This window comes from Balaenoptera borealis (assembly GCF_965194805.1).
Source record: "Balaenoptera borealis genome assembly, chromosome: 1".
Taxonomy (NCBI): Eukaryota; Metazoa; Chordata; class Mammalia; order Artiodactyla; family Balaenopteridae; genus Balaenoptera; species Balaenoptera borealis.
The window spans coordinates 128,139,097-128,153,636 of NC_138860.1; the positions used below are offsets into that span (position 1 = coordinate 128,139,097).

General features: G+C 40.7%; 1 protein-coding gene across 2 annotated transcripts in view; it reads right to left on the reverse strand.

Moving 5' to 3' along the window:
* ST6GALNAC3 (ST6 N-acetylgalactosaminide alpha-2,6-sialyltransferase 3) overlaps positions 1-14,540 on the reverse strand; it is a 553,138-nt gene that overhangs the window by 392,797 nt on the left and 145,801 nt on the right. The window lies entirely within an intron of this gene.

The window sequence follows — 14,540 nt, forward strand, 5'->3', positions numbered from 1 at the left end:
AGTATTTAATGTAGGTTCTCCCAATTAATCTGCATAAAAATTCAATGAAGTGGGTATCATTTTCACAATTTCCCAAAGAAAAAACTGAAATTAGTCAAGGTTAAAGTTGTCCATGGACAAACAGATAATAATTGTTGGAGAGAGTGCTCTTACAATCTCAGGTTCTTTCCAGTATATCACACCACCACTAAAGAACTAACAGTGAAAAAAAACAGTTACCATTTATGGAGTGCCTGGGCTACAACACACTATGTGATATATTATGCATACATTATCTTATTGAATCTTCCCAGCAAATCTAAAGACACAAATTTATTTTCCAATTTACATTTAAGGAAACTAAGATCCAGAAAGGATAAGTAACTTTCCAAAGGTCATGTAGCTAAGCTAGTAATAGTTCATAGATTTGAATCCACCTATGACTTCAAAGTGTATATATTTTTCCCCAGAATTAATTTATCAAAGGCCACCTTAATAAGAAAAAGCAGAAATGAGGCAGAGGATAAAAACTTGCAACTGAGAGGTGGAAATAAAGAGTAGGAAGATAAAAAAAGGAGGAGAATCCAGAAGAAAAGATTACGGTGCTGAGAGAAGAAACTTCTATTAGCACAGGGCCTTCTTCACATCTCATTTCAGCCCTGCATCAGATTTCATAACAAAGTTGTTTCTTTCCAGGAGAATTCAAGGCTCCTATTTCCACATCCTCCCCTCCTCCTCCATGGAAGAAGATTAGGGTTACTGATAGGTCAAGTTCAAGGATGCTGATTTGGACCACATATTTGGAAACTGGGGAGTTAAAAAGAAGAACATCATTAGGCAAAATGCCCCTTCTATGTGTTCTCTCCATGTGACCAGGGTGATGATAAGGCTGGACCATATCCTTCAGATTCTGCCTTCTATTGGGCCAACCTGAGAACCCCAGGAAACAGCTGGCGGCCCACAACAGCTCTGCCAACACTCTTGAGGCTAAGCCTCCTTGCTCTTGTGCTTACTTCTTGCTTACTGGACCTTATACATTCTTAAACGGTAAAAATCCAAAATATTGGAGCAGGCTGAGTAAAAAGATAAGGCTGGTTATCTACATTGCCCCAGACTGAGAAAGACTTTAAATGTTCTGATAAAAAGTCGGGACCAAAAAAATCCCCGGACATATCAGTATGTGTTCAATCCAGCACGTGTGCACATGCTACTTCCCGCCCTTAACAAACATTTTCACACACCTATTTCAACTCTTCCACCAGAAAAAAAGTCCTATCCATCCTTTGCAGTTGAAATCCAATATCATCACTTTTATGAAAGCCTCTCCCCTGTCCTCTGCAGAGTTGGTTTCTTCCCCCTCTGAGCTCTCCAGAGATCTTTGTTTATTGTCTACAGAGGCAATGGCACTGCATTACAATTAGCCATGGCTGCATCACCCATGTCCTTGGCTAAACTGTCGAGCTCCTGGATACAGAATGTTTCTGCACATCTAATTTCCAGCACACAGCCAAGCAGGAGACAGATCTTCAACAAACTTCTGTGGATGAACTAAGAAAGGAACACTTCAAAATGCCTCAAGATGGCCTATTGGTCTTTGGTGTTTCAAGAGGCTCAGCTTCTCCTGGCTGAAGGTTGACTCATGCTGTGGGCATCCTCTAGTGCATTTTTCATTTGCCATAATGGTCTCTGCTTATCATGCATCCTATTGATCTGTCTGAACACTGGAATTTATTATTTATTAGATTTCTGTATTAGCTTTGCTCCAAAGAGCACAGCATGATATGTAGAAAACTCCAAGGCAACAGCAAGGAAGACCAGAACAATGACAGCACAGTGTGAAAAATGGAGAGGAAGAGTAGAAGCCGAAGGCTAAGAAGCAATGTCAAGGGAAAGCCACTCCCCTCACAAGAGTGGCAGCCAGGCTCCTGGGAGTCCCATACCAGTCCTGGTCTTAGCCCTGACCCCATCCATCTCAATGTTTGTTTGACAGTCTGGCAGGAAAAATAGTATGAGAAAGCACTTTGAAAAGTTAAAAGCATCCTACAAACGCAAAGTAACATTATTCCATTATCATCAATCAACATCAACATAATTCATCCAAGAGCAGGAAGTGTTTCATATTCATACCAGTGAGGAGGAAAGTTTGGAGTATCTATCTTCTCCAACTAGACTATACACTCTTCTAAAGCAAGGACCATGCCATATTCATTTTTGCACATGGCATCAAACCCAGCATTGCCATATCTAGAAATGTATTCATTTTGTCAGGAGTCCTCGTGGGTAATTGGGTGTTAAATGCCCTCTAAATAACTTCCTTTCATTCTAGTCTGAATTTCCATGGGAGATGGCCCTAAGAGAAGGAAACTAGTTTTCTTTTCTCCACTTACACTGATTCCCTGATAAATTCTAAGCCTATATAACCATTTAACTTCTACCATATTTCTGGGAAATCAGGCAAGGGTCAATGTAAGTAAGCATACCTCAGACCTTTCATCTTTGTTGACTGGCCCCTTCAATGAGCCTAAAGGTGCAGCTGAAATGAGTCCCCACCTCCTCTAACTTATTGAAAATAAGTATCAGAATGCCTGAAGGGATGCACTGGCACCATGTGCCCTTCTACACCGCTCCCACAGATACCATCACTCTGACTCTTCCTCACTGTGCCCCAGCCCCACTGCACTCAGCTCAGCCCATTCCAGGCCTGGCCAATGGCCCATTCCCTTCAGCACACTCAGGAATTCAACATAAGCTATCTGAAGGCAGCAGCCAGTTTTATTGGTCTAATGATTCCTAATATGGTATCAGGGACTCTGTTTACTGATTGTTAACTAAATCGGGAAACCATCACTATTTTAAAGAAATTATTGACAAGATCAAAATGACTGTTTTATGCCGGTCTAATTAACAGTTTTTATGAGATGGCTGACCTTTCTATCTAGAAAATTGTGGCAGAACCTTGATCATGCAAACTCAATACATTACATGGAAAATTGCTTTTACATACAAAGCAAGTAAGTTATAAATTTTTAAAATAGTCTTCTGTTATTCAAAGTATTACACAATCATGTTGAGATTACAATCTTGTTTACAATTCTAAACAAGTTGGGAGTCTTCAACCACATCAAAATCATTTCACCTCTCTAAGCTTCAGTTTATCCATTTATAAACTTGGGATGCTAGAGATAAAGAACATATTTTGAAGGTTTCTACGAGGATTAGAAGGAAGTATAACAAAGATTGGTTCAAGATGGTGGAGTAGAAGGACATGCTCTCACTCCCTCTTTCGAGAACACTGGAATCACAACTAACTGATGAACAATCATCGACAGGAAGACACTGGAACTCACCAAAAAAGATACCCCACATGCAAAGACAAAGAAGCCAAAATGAGATGGTAGGAGGGGCGCTATCACAATAAAATCAAATCCCATAACTGCTGGGTGGGTGACTCACAAACTGGAGAACACTTATACCACAGAAGTCCACCCACTGGAGTGAAGGTTTTGAGCCACACGTCAGGCTTCCCAACCAGGGGGCCTGGCAACAGGAGGAGGAATTCCTAGAGAATCAGACTTTGAAGGCTAGCGAGATTTGATTGCAGGACTCTGACAGGACTAGGGAAACATAGACTCCACTCTTGGAGGGCACACACAAAGTGGTGTGTGCATCAGGAACCAGGGGAAGGAGCAGTGACCCCATAGGAGACTGAACCAGACCTACCTGCTAGTGTTGGAGGGTCTCCTGCAGAGGCTGGGGGCAGCTGCGGCTCACCAAGGGACAAGGACACTGGCAGCGGAAGTTCTGGGAAGTATGCCTTGGGGTGAGCCCTCCCAGAATCCACCATTAGCCCCACCAAAGAGCCCGGGTAAGCTCCAGTGTTGGGTTGCCTCAGGCCAAACAACCAACAGGGAGAGAACACAGCCCCACCCATCCGCAGACAAGCAGATTAAAGTTTTACTGAGCTCTGCCCACCAGAGCAACAGCCAGCTCTACCCTCCACCAGTCCCTGCCATCAGGAAACTTCCACAAGCCTCTTACTTAGCCTCATCCACCACAGAGCAGACAGCAGAAGCAAGAAGAACTACAATCCTGCAGCCTGTGGAACAAATACCACATTCACAGAAAGATAGACAAGATGAAAGGCAGAGGGCTATGTACCAGATGAAGGAACAAGATAAAAACCCAGAAAAACAACATGAAATGGAGATAGGCAATCTTCCAGAAAAAGAATTCAGAATAATGATAGTGAAGATGATCCAGGACCTCGGAAAAAGAATGGAGGCAAAGATCGAGAAGATGCAAGAAATGTTTAACAAAGACCTAGAAGAATTAAAGAACAAACAAACAGAGATGAACAATACAATACCTGAAATGAAAACTACACTAGAAGGAATCAATAGCAGAATAACTGAGGCAGAAGAACGGATAAGTGACCGGGAAGACAGAATGGTGGAATTCACTGCCATGCAACAGAATAAAGAAAAAAGAATGAAAAGAAAGGAAGACAGCCTAAGAGACCTCTGGGACAACATTAAACGCAACAACATTCACATTATAGGGGTCTTAGAAGGACAAGAGAGAGAGAAAGGATCCGAAAAAATATTTGAAGAGATTATAGTCGAAACTTCCCTAACATGGGAAAGGAAATAGCCACCCAAGTCCAGGAAGTGCAGAGAGTCCAATACAGGATAAACCCAAGGAGAAACACGCTGAGACACACAGTAATCAAATTGGCAAAAATTAAAGGAAAAGAAAAATTACTGAAGGCAGCAAGGGAAAAACGACAAATAACATACCAGGGAACTTCCATAAGGTTAACAGCTGACTTCTCAGCAGAAACTCTACAAGCCAGAAGGGAGTGGCATGATACTTAAAGTGATGAAAGGGAAGAACTGACAACCAAGATTACTCTACAGGGCAAGGATCTCATTCAGATTCGATGGAGAAATAAAAAGCTTTACAGACAAGCAAAAGCTAAGAGAATTCAGCACCATCAACCCACCTCTACAACGAATGCTAAAGGAACTTCTCTAAGTGGGAAACACAAGAGAAGGAAAGGACCTACAAAAACAAACCCAAAACAACTAAGAAAATGGTCCTAGGAACATACATATCCATAATTACCTTAAATGTGAATGGATTAAATGCTCCAAACAAAAGACACAGGCTTACTGAATAGATACAAAAACAAGACCCATATATATGCTGTCTACAAGAGACCCATTTCAGACCTAGAGACACATACAGACTGAGAGTGAGGAGACAGAAAAAGATATTCCATGCAAATGGAAATCAAAAGAAAGCTGGAGTAGCAATACTCGTATCAGATAAAATAGACTTTACAATAAAGAATATTACAAGAGACAAGGAAGGCTACTACGTAATGATAATGGGATCAATCCAAGAAGAAGATATAACAACTATAAATATATATGCACCCAACATAGGAGCACCTCAATACATAAGGCAAATGCTAACAGCTATAAAAGAGGAAATCAACAGTAACACAATAATTGTGGGGGACTTTAACACCTCACTTACACCAATGGACCGATCATCCAAAATGAAAATTAATAAGGAAACATAAGCTTTAAATGACACAACTGACCAGATAGATTTAATTGATATTTATAGGACATTCCATCCAAAAACAGCAGATTACACTTTATTCTCAAGTGCACATGGAACATTCTCCAGGATAGATCACATCTTGGGTCACAAATCAAGCCTCAGTAAATTTAAGAAAATTGAAATCATATCAAGCATCTTTTCTGACCACAACGCTATGAGATTAGAAATAAATTACATGGAAAAAACATAAAAAACACAAACACAAGGAGGCTAAACAATACGTTACTAAATAACCAAGAGATCACTAAAGAAATCAAAGAGGAAATCAGAAAGTACCTAGAGACAAAGGACAATGAAAACATGACGATCCAAAAACTATGGGATGCAGCAAAAGCAGTTCTAAGAGGAAAGTTTATAGCTATACAAGCCTACCTCAAGAAACAAGAAAAATCTCAAGTAAACAATCTAACCTTACACCTAAAGGAACTAGAGAAAGAAGAACAAACAAAACCCAAAGTTAGCAGAAGGAAAGAAACCATAAAGATCAGAGCAGAAACAAATGAAATAGAAACAAAGAAAACAATAGCAAAGATCAATAAAACTAAAAGCTGGTTCTTTGAGAAGATAAACAAAATTGATAAACCATTAGCAAGACTCATCAAGAAAAAGAGGGAGAGGACTCAAATCGATAAAATTAGAAATGAAAACGGAGAAGTTACAACAGACACTGAAGAAATACAAAGCATTCTAAGAGACTACTACAAGCAACTCTATGCCAATAAAATGGACAACCTGGAAGAAATGGACAAATTCTTAGAAAGGTATAACCTTCCAAGACTGAACCAGGAAGAAATACAAAATATGAACAGACCAATCTCAAGTAATGAAATTGAAACTGTGATTAAAAATCTTCCAACAAACAAAAGTCTAGGACCAGATGGCTTCACAGGTGAATTCTATCAAACATTTAGAGAAGAGCTAACACCCATCCTTCTCAAACTCTTCCAAAAAATTGCAGAGGAAGGAACACTCCCAAACTCGTTCTATGAGGCCACCATCACCCTGATACCAAAACCAGACAAAGATACTACAAAAAAAGAAAATTACAGACCAATATCACTGATGAACATAGATGCAAAAATCCTCAACAAAATACTAGCAAACAGAATCCAACAACACATTAAAAGGATCATACACTATGATCAAGTGGGATTTATCCCAGAGATGCAAGGATTCTCAATATATGCAAATCAATCAATGTGATAAAACATATTAACAAATTGAAGAATAAAAACCATATGATCATCTCAATAGATGCAGAAAAAGCTTTTGACAAAATTCAACACCCATTTATGATAAAAACTCCAGAAAGTGGGCATAGAAGGAACCTACTTCAACATAATAAAGGCCATATATGACAAATCCACAGCAAACATCATTCTCAATGGTGAAAAACTGAAACCATTTCCTCTAAGATCAGGAACAAGGGGCTTCCCTGGTGGTGCAGTGGTTGAGAATCCGCCTGCCGATGCAGGGGACACGGGTTCGTGCCCTGGTCTGGGAAGATCCCACATGCTGTGGAGCAACTAGGCCCGTGAGCCACAATTACTGAGCCTGCGCATCTGGAGCCTGTGCTCCGCACCAAGAGAGGCCGCGACAGTGAGAGGCCCGCGCACCGCGATGAAGAGTGGCCCCCACTCGCCGCAACTAGAGAAAGCCTTTGCACAGAAACAAAGACCCAACACAGCCAAAAATAAATAAATAAATAAATAAATTTATAAAAAAAAAAAAGATCAGGAACAAGACAAGGATGTCCACTCTCACCACTATTATTCAACATAATTTTGGAAGTCCTAGCCATGGCAATCAGAGAAGAAAAAGAAATAAAAGGAATACAAATTGGAAAAGAAGATGTAAAACTGTCACTGTTTGCAGATGACATGATACTATACATAGAGAATCCTAAAGATGCTACCAGAAAACTACTAGAGCTAATCAATGAATTTGGTAAAGTTGCAGGATACAAACTTAATGCACAGAAATGTCTTGCATTCCTATATGCTAATGATGAAAAATCTGAAAGAGAAATTAAGGAAACACTCCCATTTACCATTGCAACAAAAAGAATAAAATACCTAGGAATAAACCTACCTAGGCAGACAAAAGACCTGTATGCAGAAAACTATAAGACACTGATGAAAGAAATTAATGATGATAGCAACAGACTGAGAGATATACCATGTTCTTGGATTGGAAGAATCAATATTGTGAAAATGACTATACTACCCAAAGCAATCTACAGATTCAGTGCAATCCCTATCAAGTTACCAATGGCATTTTCCACAGAACTAGAACAAAAAATCTTAAAATTTGTATGGAGACACAAAAGACCCTGAATAGCCAAAGCAGTCTTGAGGGAAAAAAACGGAGCTGGAGGAATCAGACTCCCTGACTTCAGACTATACTACAAAGCTACAATAATCAAGACAATATGGTACTGGCACAAAAACAGAAATATAGATCAATGGAGCAGGACAGAAAGCCCAGAGATAAACCCATGCACCTATGGTCAACTAATCTATGACAAAGGAGGCAAGGATATACAATGGAGAAAAGACAGTCTCTTCAATAAGTGGTGCTGGGAAAACTGGACAGCTACATGTAAAAGAATGAAATTAGAATACTCCTTAACACCATACACAAAAATAAACTCAAAATGGATTCGAGACCTAAATGTAAGACCAGGCACTATAAAACTCTTAGAGGAAAACATAGGAAGAACACTCTTTGAATAAATCACAGCAAGATATTTTTTGATCCACCTCCTAGAGTAATGGAAATAAAAACAAAAATAAACAAATGGGACCTAATGAAACTTAAAAGCTTTTGCACAGCAAAGGAAACCATAAACAAGACGAAAAGACAACCCTCAGGATGGGAGAAAATATTTGCAAATGAATCAACGGACAAAGGATTAATCTGCAAAATATATAAACAGCTCATGCAGCTCAATATTGAAAAAAACAAACAACCGAATCCAAAAATGGGCAGAAGACCTAAATAGACATTTCTCCATAGAAGACATACAGATGGCCAAGAAGCACATGAAAAGCTGCTCAACATCACTAATTATTAGAGAAACGCAAATCAAAACTACAATGAGGTATCACCTCACACCAGTTAGAATGGGCATCATCAGAAAGTCTACAAACAGCAAATGCTGGAGAGTGTGTGGAGAAAAGGGAACCCTCTTGCACTGCTGGTGGGATTGTAAATTGATACAGCCACTATGGAGAACAGTATGGAGGTTCCTTAAGAAACTAAAAACAGAATTACCATATGATCCAGCAATCCCACTACTGGGCATACACCCAGAGAAAACCATAATTCAAAAAGACACATGCACCCCAATGTTCACTGCAGCATTATTTACAAAATCCAGGTCATGGAAGCAACCTAAATGCCCATCGACAGATGAATGGATAAAGATGTTGTACATATATACAATGGAATATTACTCAGCCATGAAAAGGAATGAAATTGGGTCATTTGTAGAGACATGGATGCATCTAGAGACTGTCATACAGAGTGAAGTAAGTCAGAAAGAGAAAAACAAATATCATATATTAACGCATACATGTGGAACCTAGAAAATGGTACAGATGAACCAGTTTGCAGAGCAGAAATAGAGACGCAGATGTAGAGAGCAAACGTATGGACACCAATGGGGGAAGCGGCAGGGGGTGGGGGTGGGGGTGGGATGAACTGGGCGATTGGGATTGACATGTATACACTAATATGTATAAAATCGATGACTAATAAGAAAATAAATAAATAAATAAACATTTAAAAAAAGAAGGGAGTATAACAATATAGTCCCTGACACATACTAGGGCCTCACACAGTAGTAATAATTATTTATATTGTAATTCTTTCATACGTCTACTTACTAGTAATAATTACAGCTAATCCTCACAAAGCACTTTAGTGATGTAGTGCTTCGGGTTAAATTGTGTCCCTCCCCAATTTCATATGTTAAAATTCTAAACCCCAGTAAACTAAGAATGTGACTTTATTTGGAAATAGGGTCACTGCAGATGTATTAGTTAAGATGAGGTTATACTGGAGTAGGACGGGCCCCTACTCCAATCATACTCAATATAAGTGGTGTCCTTATAAAAAGGGGAAATTTGGATATAGACATGCACATAGGGATAAAACCATGTGAAGATAAAGGGAGAGATCAGGAATGCCAAAGATTGCCACCAGGTCACCAAAAGCCCTCAGAAGGAACCACCCTACCAACACCTTGATCTAAGACTTCTAGCCTCCAGAACTGTGACACAATAAATTCCTGTTGTTTAAGCCACCCGGTTTGTGGTGTTTTGTTACAACAGCCCTTGAAAACTAAAATAGGTGGGGGTTCTTATGATCCCCATTTTAAAGATGGGGGAATCGAAGCACAGGAGTTTATTATTATATCAAGTGAGAGACACTTATTTACTTATTGTTCTAAGAAAATAACCCTGGCTTTTACAGGCATCCCAGGTAGGTAAGGTGCTTACTCACATGTGTGAGTTTGGGCACTAAAAATGTGGAGTGGGTAACCATTTTTCTCTTTTGAACAATGGCTCTGAACAGTTCTTGCTTTTCTCTTGAGAGCCAGAGACCATCAGCTGAGGGACTTGACTCTCGGTGCCCCCTACGGAGAATGCCCATGTTAAGCCCTGATACCTCAGGTTTAAACAGTGGAATCTCTGTGGAGAAGCTGAAGCCCACCCTTCCTGGTTCTGACCCAAGGAGGGCTGTATTTGATGGGGGAAAGGGTAGCTGTTAGCATCTGATTATCTAAGTAGGGCCCTCTGGGGTATTCTTGTGAAGGAAGCATTTAAATGTAAATTTGATTGATTTGCTCTTGCTTATATTCCTCATCTTCCAGGGGCCCTCTGGGGAGAAGAGAAAGAAATCCACTAATTCCTGATAAGTTGATCCTAGAAACCCTGGTTAAAAAGCTGACTGTCTATTCAATTTTTCCAAAGCAACAACCTTTCAAGGCAACTACAAAGTGTTTCTCATGGCTGCCTCTGTTAACTATGAAATGTGTTTGAAGACTGAATGTTCTTGGAACTGCTACACAGAGAAACTCAGGTGTAGAGCCTAGTTTATAAAACAGCAGCAGGAGATTCTAGTCAAGAGGGTCAGATGAAGGTATGTAGCATACAAGGCTTCGGTCAGAGACAGGCATCTGCCATTCTGCTATGATCTGCATGGATCCGCAAAGCACATATCTTCAGATTGCTTCCCACTGGCCTGGAAGAGACCGAAATCTCACTGGGAAAGAGCCAGTAACTTTGGGTAATTCCTCAGCATGATATTAACATGCAAATACCCATTCCTCCAACCCCGCAGCCAAAATTCTCCTGGAGCATTTCCTGGCTAATAGTGAAGCCAAGGAGGTGGGATCTCAGATCCTAGAGGGGGAAACAGCAGTTTAGTAGGTCCCAGGCCAGCACAGAGGGACTTGGGAGGAAGGGAAGCACAAAAGTACCTGGAGAAAGGCGGAAGGTCAGAGAGCTCTTTCCCCACCCTCAGAGCAAGCCACCAGGAGGCAGTGTGGTGCAGTGAATAAAAGCATATGCTCTGGCACCACAGATGTGGGTTTAAGTCAGAGCTCTCCCACCTAATCATTTTGTGTTCTTGGGCAAATTATTTAACCTACCTCTCAACCTACATTTTCACATCTATTTAATAAGAACAATAATACCTGATGGCAGTACTTCTTACATTTTTAAAAAATTACCAACCCCCTAAGGAGCCTCTTTAGACATATTATTTAGTGGCCCACCTATTAAATTTTAATACACAGATATACTCCACATCTGTTTATATATTGTATGTATATATACACTTTACACATAAACAAAGTAAGATTATTTGTTCCCAAGAATCATTTTTGCCCTTGGTTGAGAACTTGACCTGCTATGGAGTATTTGCGTCCTCCCAAAATTCATATGTTGAGTCTCTACTCTGACGGTATTTGGAGATGGGGCCTATGGGAAATAATTAGGTCATGAGAGTGGAAACCTACTGATGGGAATGTATCCTTATAAGAAGAAGAAGAGAGCTAGTTCTTTCCCTCTGTACTCTCTACCATGTGAGGCTACAAGGGAGAAGGTGCTCACCAGATACCGGACCTTGGACTTCTCAGCCTCTGAAACTGTGAGAACTAAATGTTTATTGTTTAAAACCACCCAGCCTATGGTAATTTGTTGTAACAGCCCAAGCTGACTAAGACTCGTCCCTATTGATAATGCATACCATACAGGGTTCTTGTTAAAGAGTAAACGATACGCTGTAGATGAAGTTCTTAGTATAATGCTGGCACTAACCCATCAAGCATGGGCACTGCCTGTTTAGAACAGATAAATGCTCTAACAGCTGGTCATCCATACCACTGCATAACCTGTGTGGTAGGTTAGACGGTAGGTCATAACTCTTCACTCTCCTGTAGAGACATTATACACCCACACCTTGCCTTGACCTCATGGTTGGTGGATGCCCTTCCCCACTCTTCACTTTTGAGTTTGCTTGTGAGCTTGCTTTGGCCAATGGATGTTAGATTACTCTCAACTAAAACTTTCAAGTCTTTTTTATAATATGGCTGCTAATCCACATCTCATGCATCCTATAACTATGCAGGTGACTTTTTTGTAATTGAAAGCAGGTCTTTATTTATAACTCTCTTAATTTTAATCATATTAGAAAACACCAAATCTAACTAAACAGGACTCTTCCAGTGCCAACACTGTATGAATTGGTAGTTCCAGTATTTATATTATTATTACTGGAAAGGAATTTGAGAGGAAGTGAAGGAACCAGGAGGGATGGGTGTAGTACAGCAGCAGCAAACATGAACTGAGCATTTACTATAAAGTAAGCACTATTCCAGTCCATTTAGAGACTTTATTTTTTGATCCTATAACAATCCTATGAGGCGGGCACTCCTCAAGTGCCCATGTCTCAGAGGCTTGGTGAGGTTAAGTACAGTGTCCAAAATCATACAATTCCTGAGTGTTAAAACCAGGAATTGCTCTGGTTCCAAAGCTCAGGCCCATAGGTTCCTGTAGCAGAGAGACTTTCCCTGATCTCATGCTGATAGGTGGCTCATCTGGGTCTATCTCTGCTTGGCTAGTTCCTGTAGACCAGGGGTCGCCAACCCACAGGCCGCTGCATGTTAGGAACTGCACAGCAGGAGGTGAGCGGCGGGCAAGCAAGCAAAGCTTGATCTGCCACTCCCCATGGCTCCCCATCGCTCACACTACTGCCTGAACCATCCCCCCACCCCTGCCCATCCGTGGAATAATTGTCTTCCACGAAACTGGTCCCTGGTGCCAAACAGGTTAGGGACTGCTGCTGTAAACCACTCAGGCCTTGCATTATATCAGGTCAAGAGTTCGTCATTGCTTAACCATAGGTCTTACCTGTTGCTTCTTCCAAGATACAGGTTACCCAAAGGAGGAGGGACAATAGTCACCCAGCACCGGGAAGAAGGGACATGTTGGTGAGGATAGAGGGAACTAGGGAGTAATTTATTGACTGTTCAACTACAGCCCTACTATCCTGGAAAAGAGGAATCTGAGCAGGACACGTAGAGGGCCTTAGAGAAAGGAGCTCCTCTGGTCAGATGAAATGTACAAAGGACGCTCCTTGGGCAGGGTCAATTGGAAAAAGGGCCCTTTCTCCCAAATGGCCAGGGCATAGGCTTGGTGCCACCTGAGTGGAATGTAGGCTAGGATTCAGAGTCCATTCATGTCCTCTCAGGCAAGGGACTTTGTTCAGATCCAATTTCCCCAAACGTACCCAGTGGCCATGGAGTGGGGTGAATGGACCTCCCTATAGATCACCCAGTACCACTCTCACTACCACTAGATGTTAAACCCTACTGACAACACAGAAATAAGCTCAGAGGCCACCTGCTATGGTCTGAATGTTTGTGTCCCCCCAAAATTCATATGTTGAAATCCTAATGCCCAATGTGATAGTATTAGAAGGCAAAGACTTTGAGAGGTAATTAGGTCATGAGAGCAGAGCCCTCGTGAATGGGATTATTGCCTTTATAAAAAAGGCTCCAGAGAGATACCTTGCCCCTTCCACCATGTGAGGACACAGCACGAAAGCACCAGCTATAAACTAGGAAGATGGCCTCACCAGAATGTGACCATACCTTGATCTTGCCCTTCCCATCATCCAGAAGTGTGAGAAACAAATTTTTGTTGTTCATAAACCACCCAGTCTGTGTTATTTTGTTATAGCAGCCCTAATGGACTAACATACTACCATATGACTGATAAATACTATCAACTTTGGGAAAGCACACTTCCTTGAACTATATTAGTCATAGATAGTCATAGCTAGTTTCAATGTTGCTGGTTACTGATGCATCTCTCTATCCAGTGTAGACCACTATAGATAAAACAATTCTGAGTATGCATCTTTGTAAAGTACTACATGGTGTTGTGCTAAAGAGCTAGATTCTGGTATCAGACTTCCCAAGATCAAAGTCTGGCCCTGTTATGTACAAACCACATGAACTTGAATAAACCTATACCATTTTTCTGGATTCCACATATATGCGTTATTATACGATATTTGTTTTTCTCTTTCTGACTTATTTCACTCTGTATGACACTCTCTAGGTCCATCCACGTCTCTACAAATGACCCAATTTCATTTCTTTTCATGGCTGAATAATATTCCATTGTATATATGTACCACATCTTCTTTATCCATTCCTCTGTTGATGGACATTTAGGTTGCTTCCATGTCCTGGCTATTGTAAATAGAGCTGCAATGAACATTGGGGTGCATGTGTCCTTTTGAATTATAGTTTTCTCTGGGTATATGCCCAGTAGTGGGATTGTTGGGTCATATGGTAGTTCTATTTTTAGTTTTTTAAGGAACCTCCATACTGTTGTCCATAGTGGCTGTAT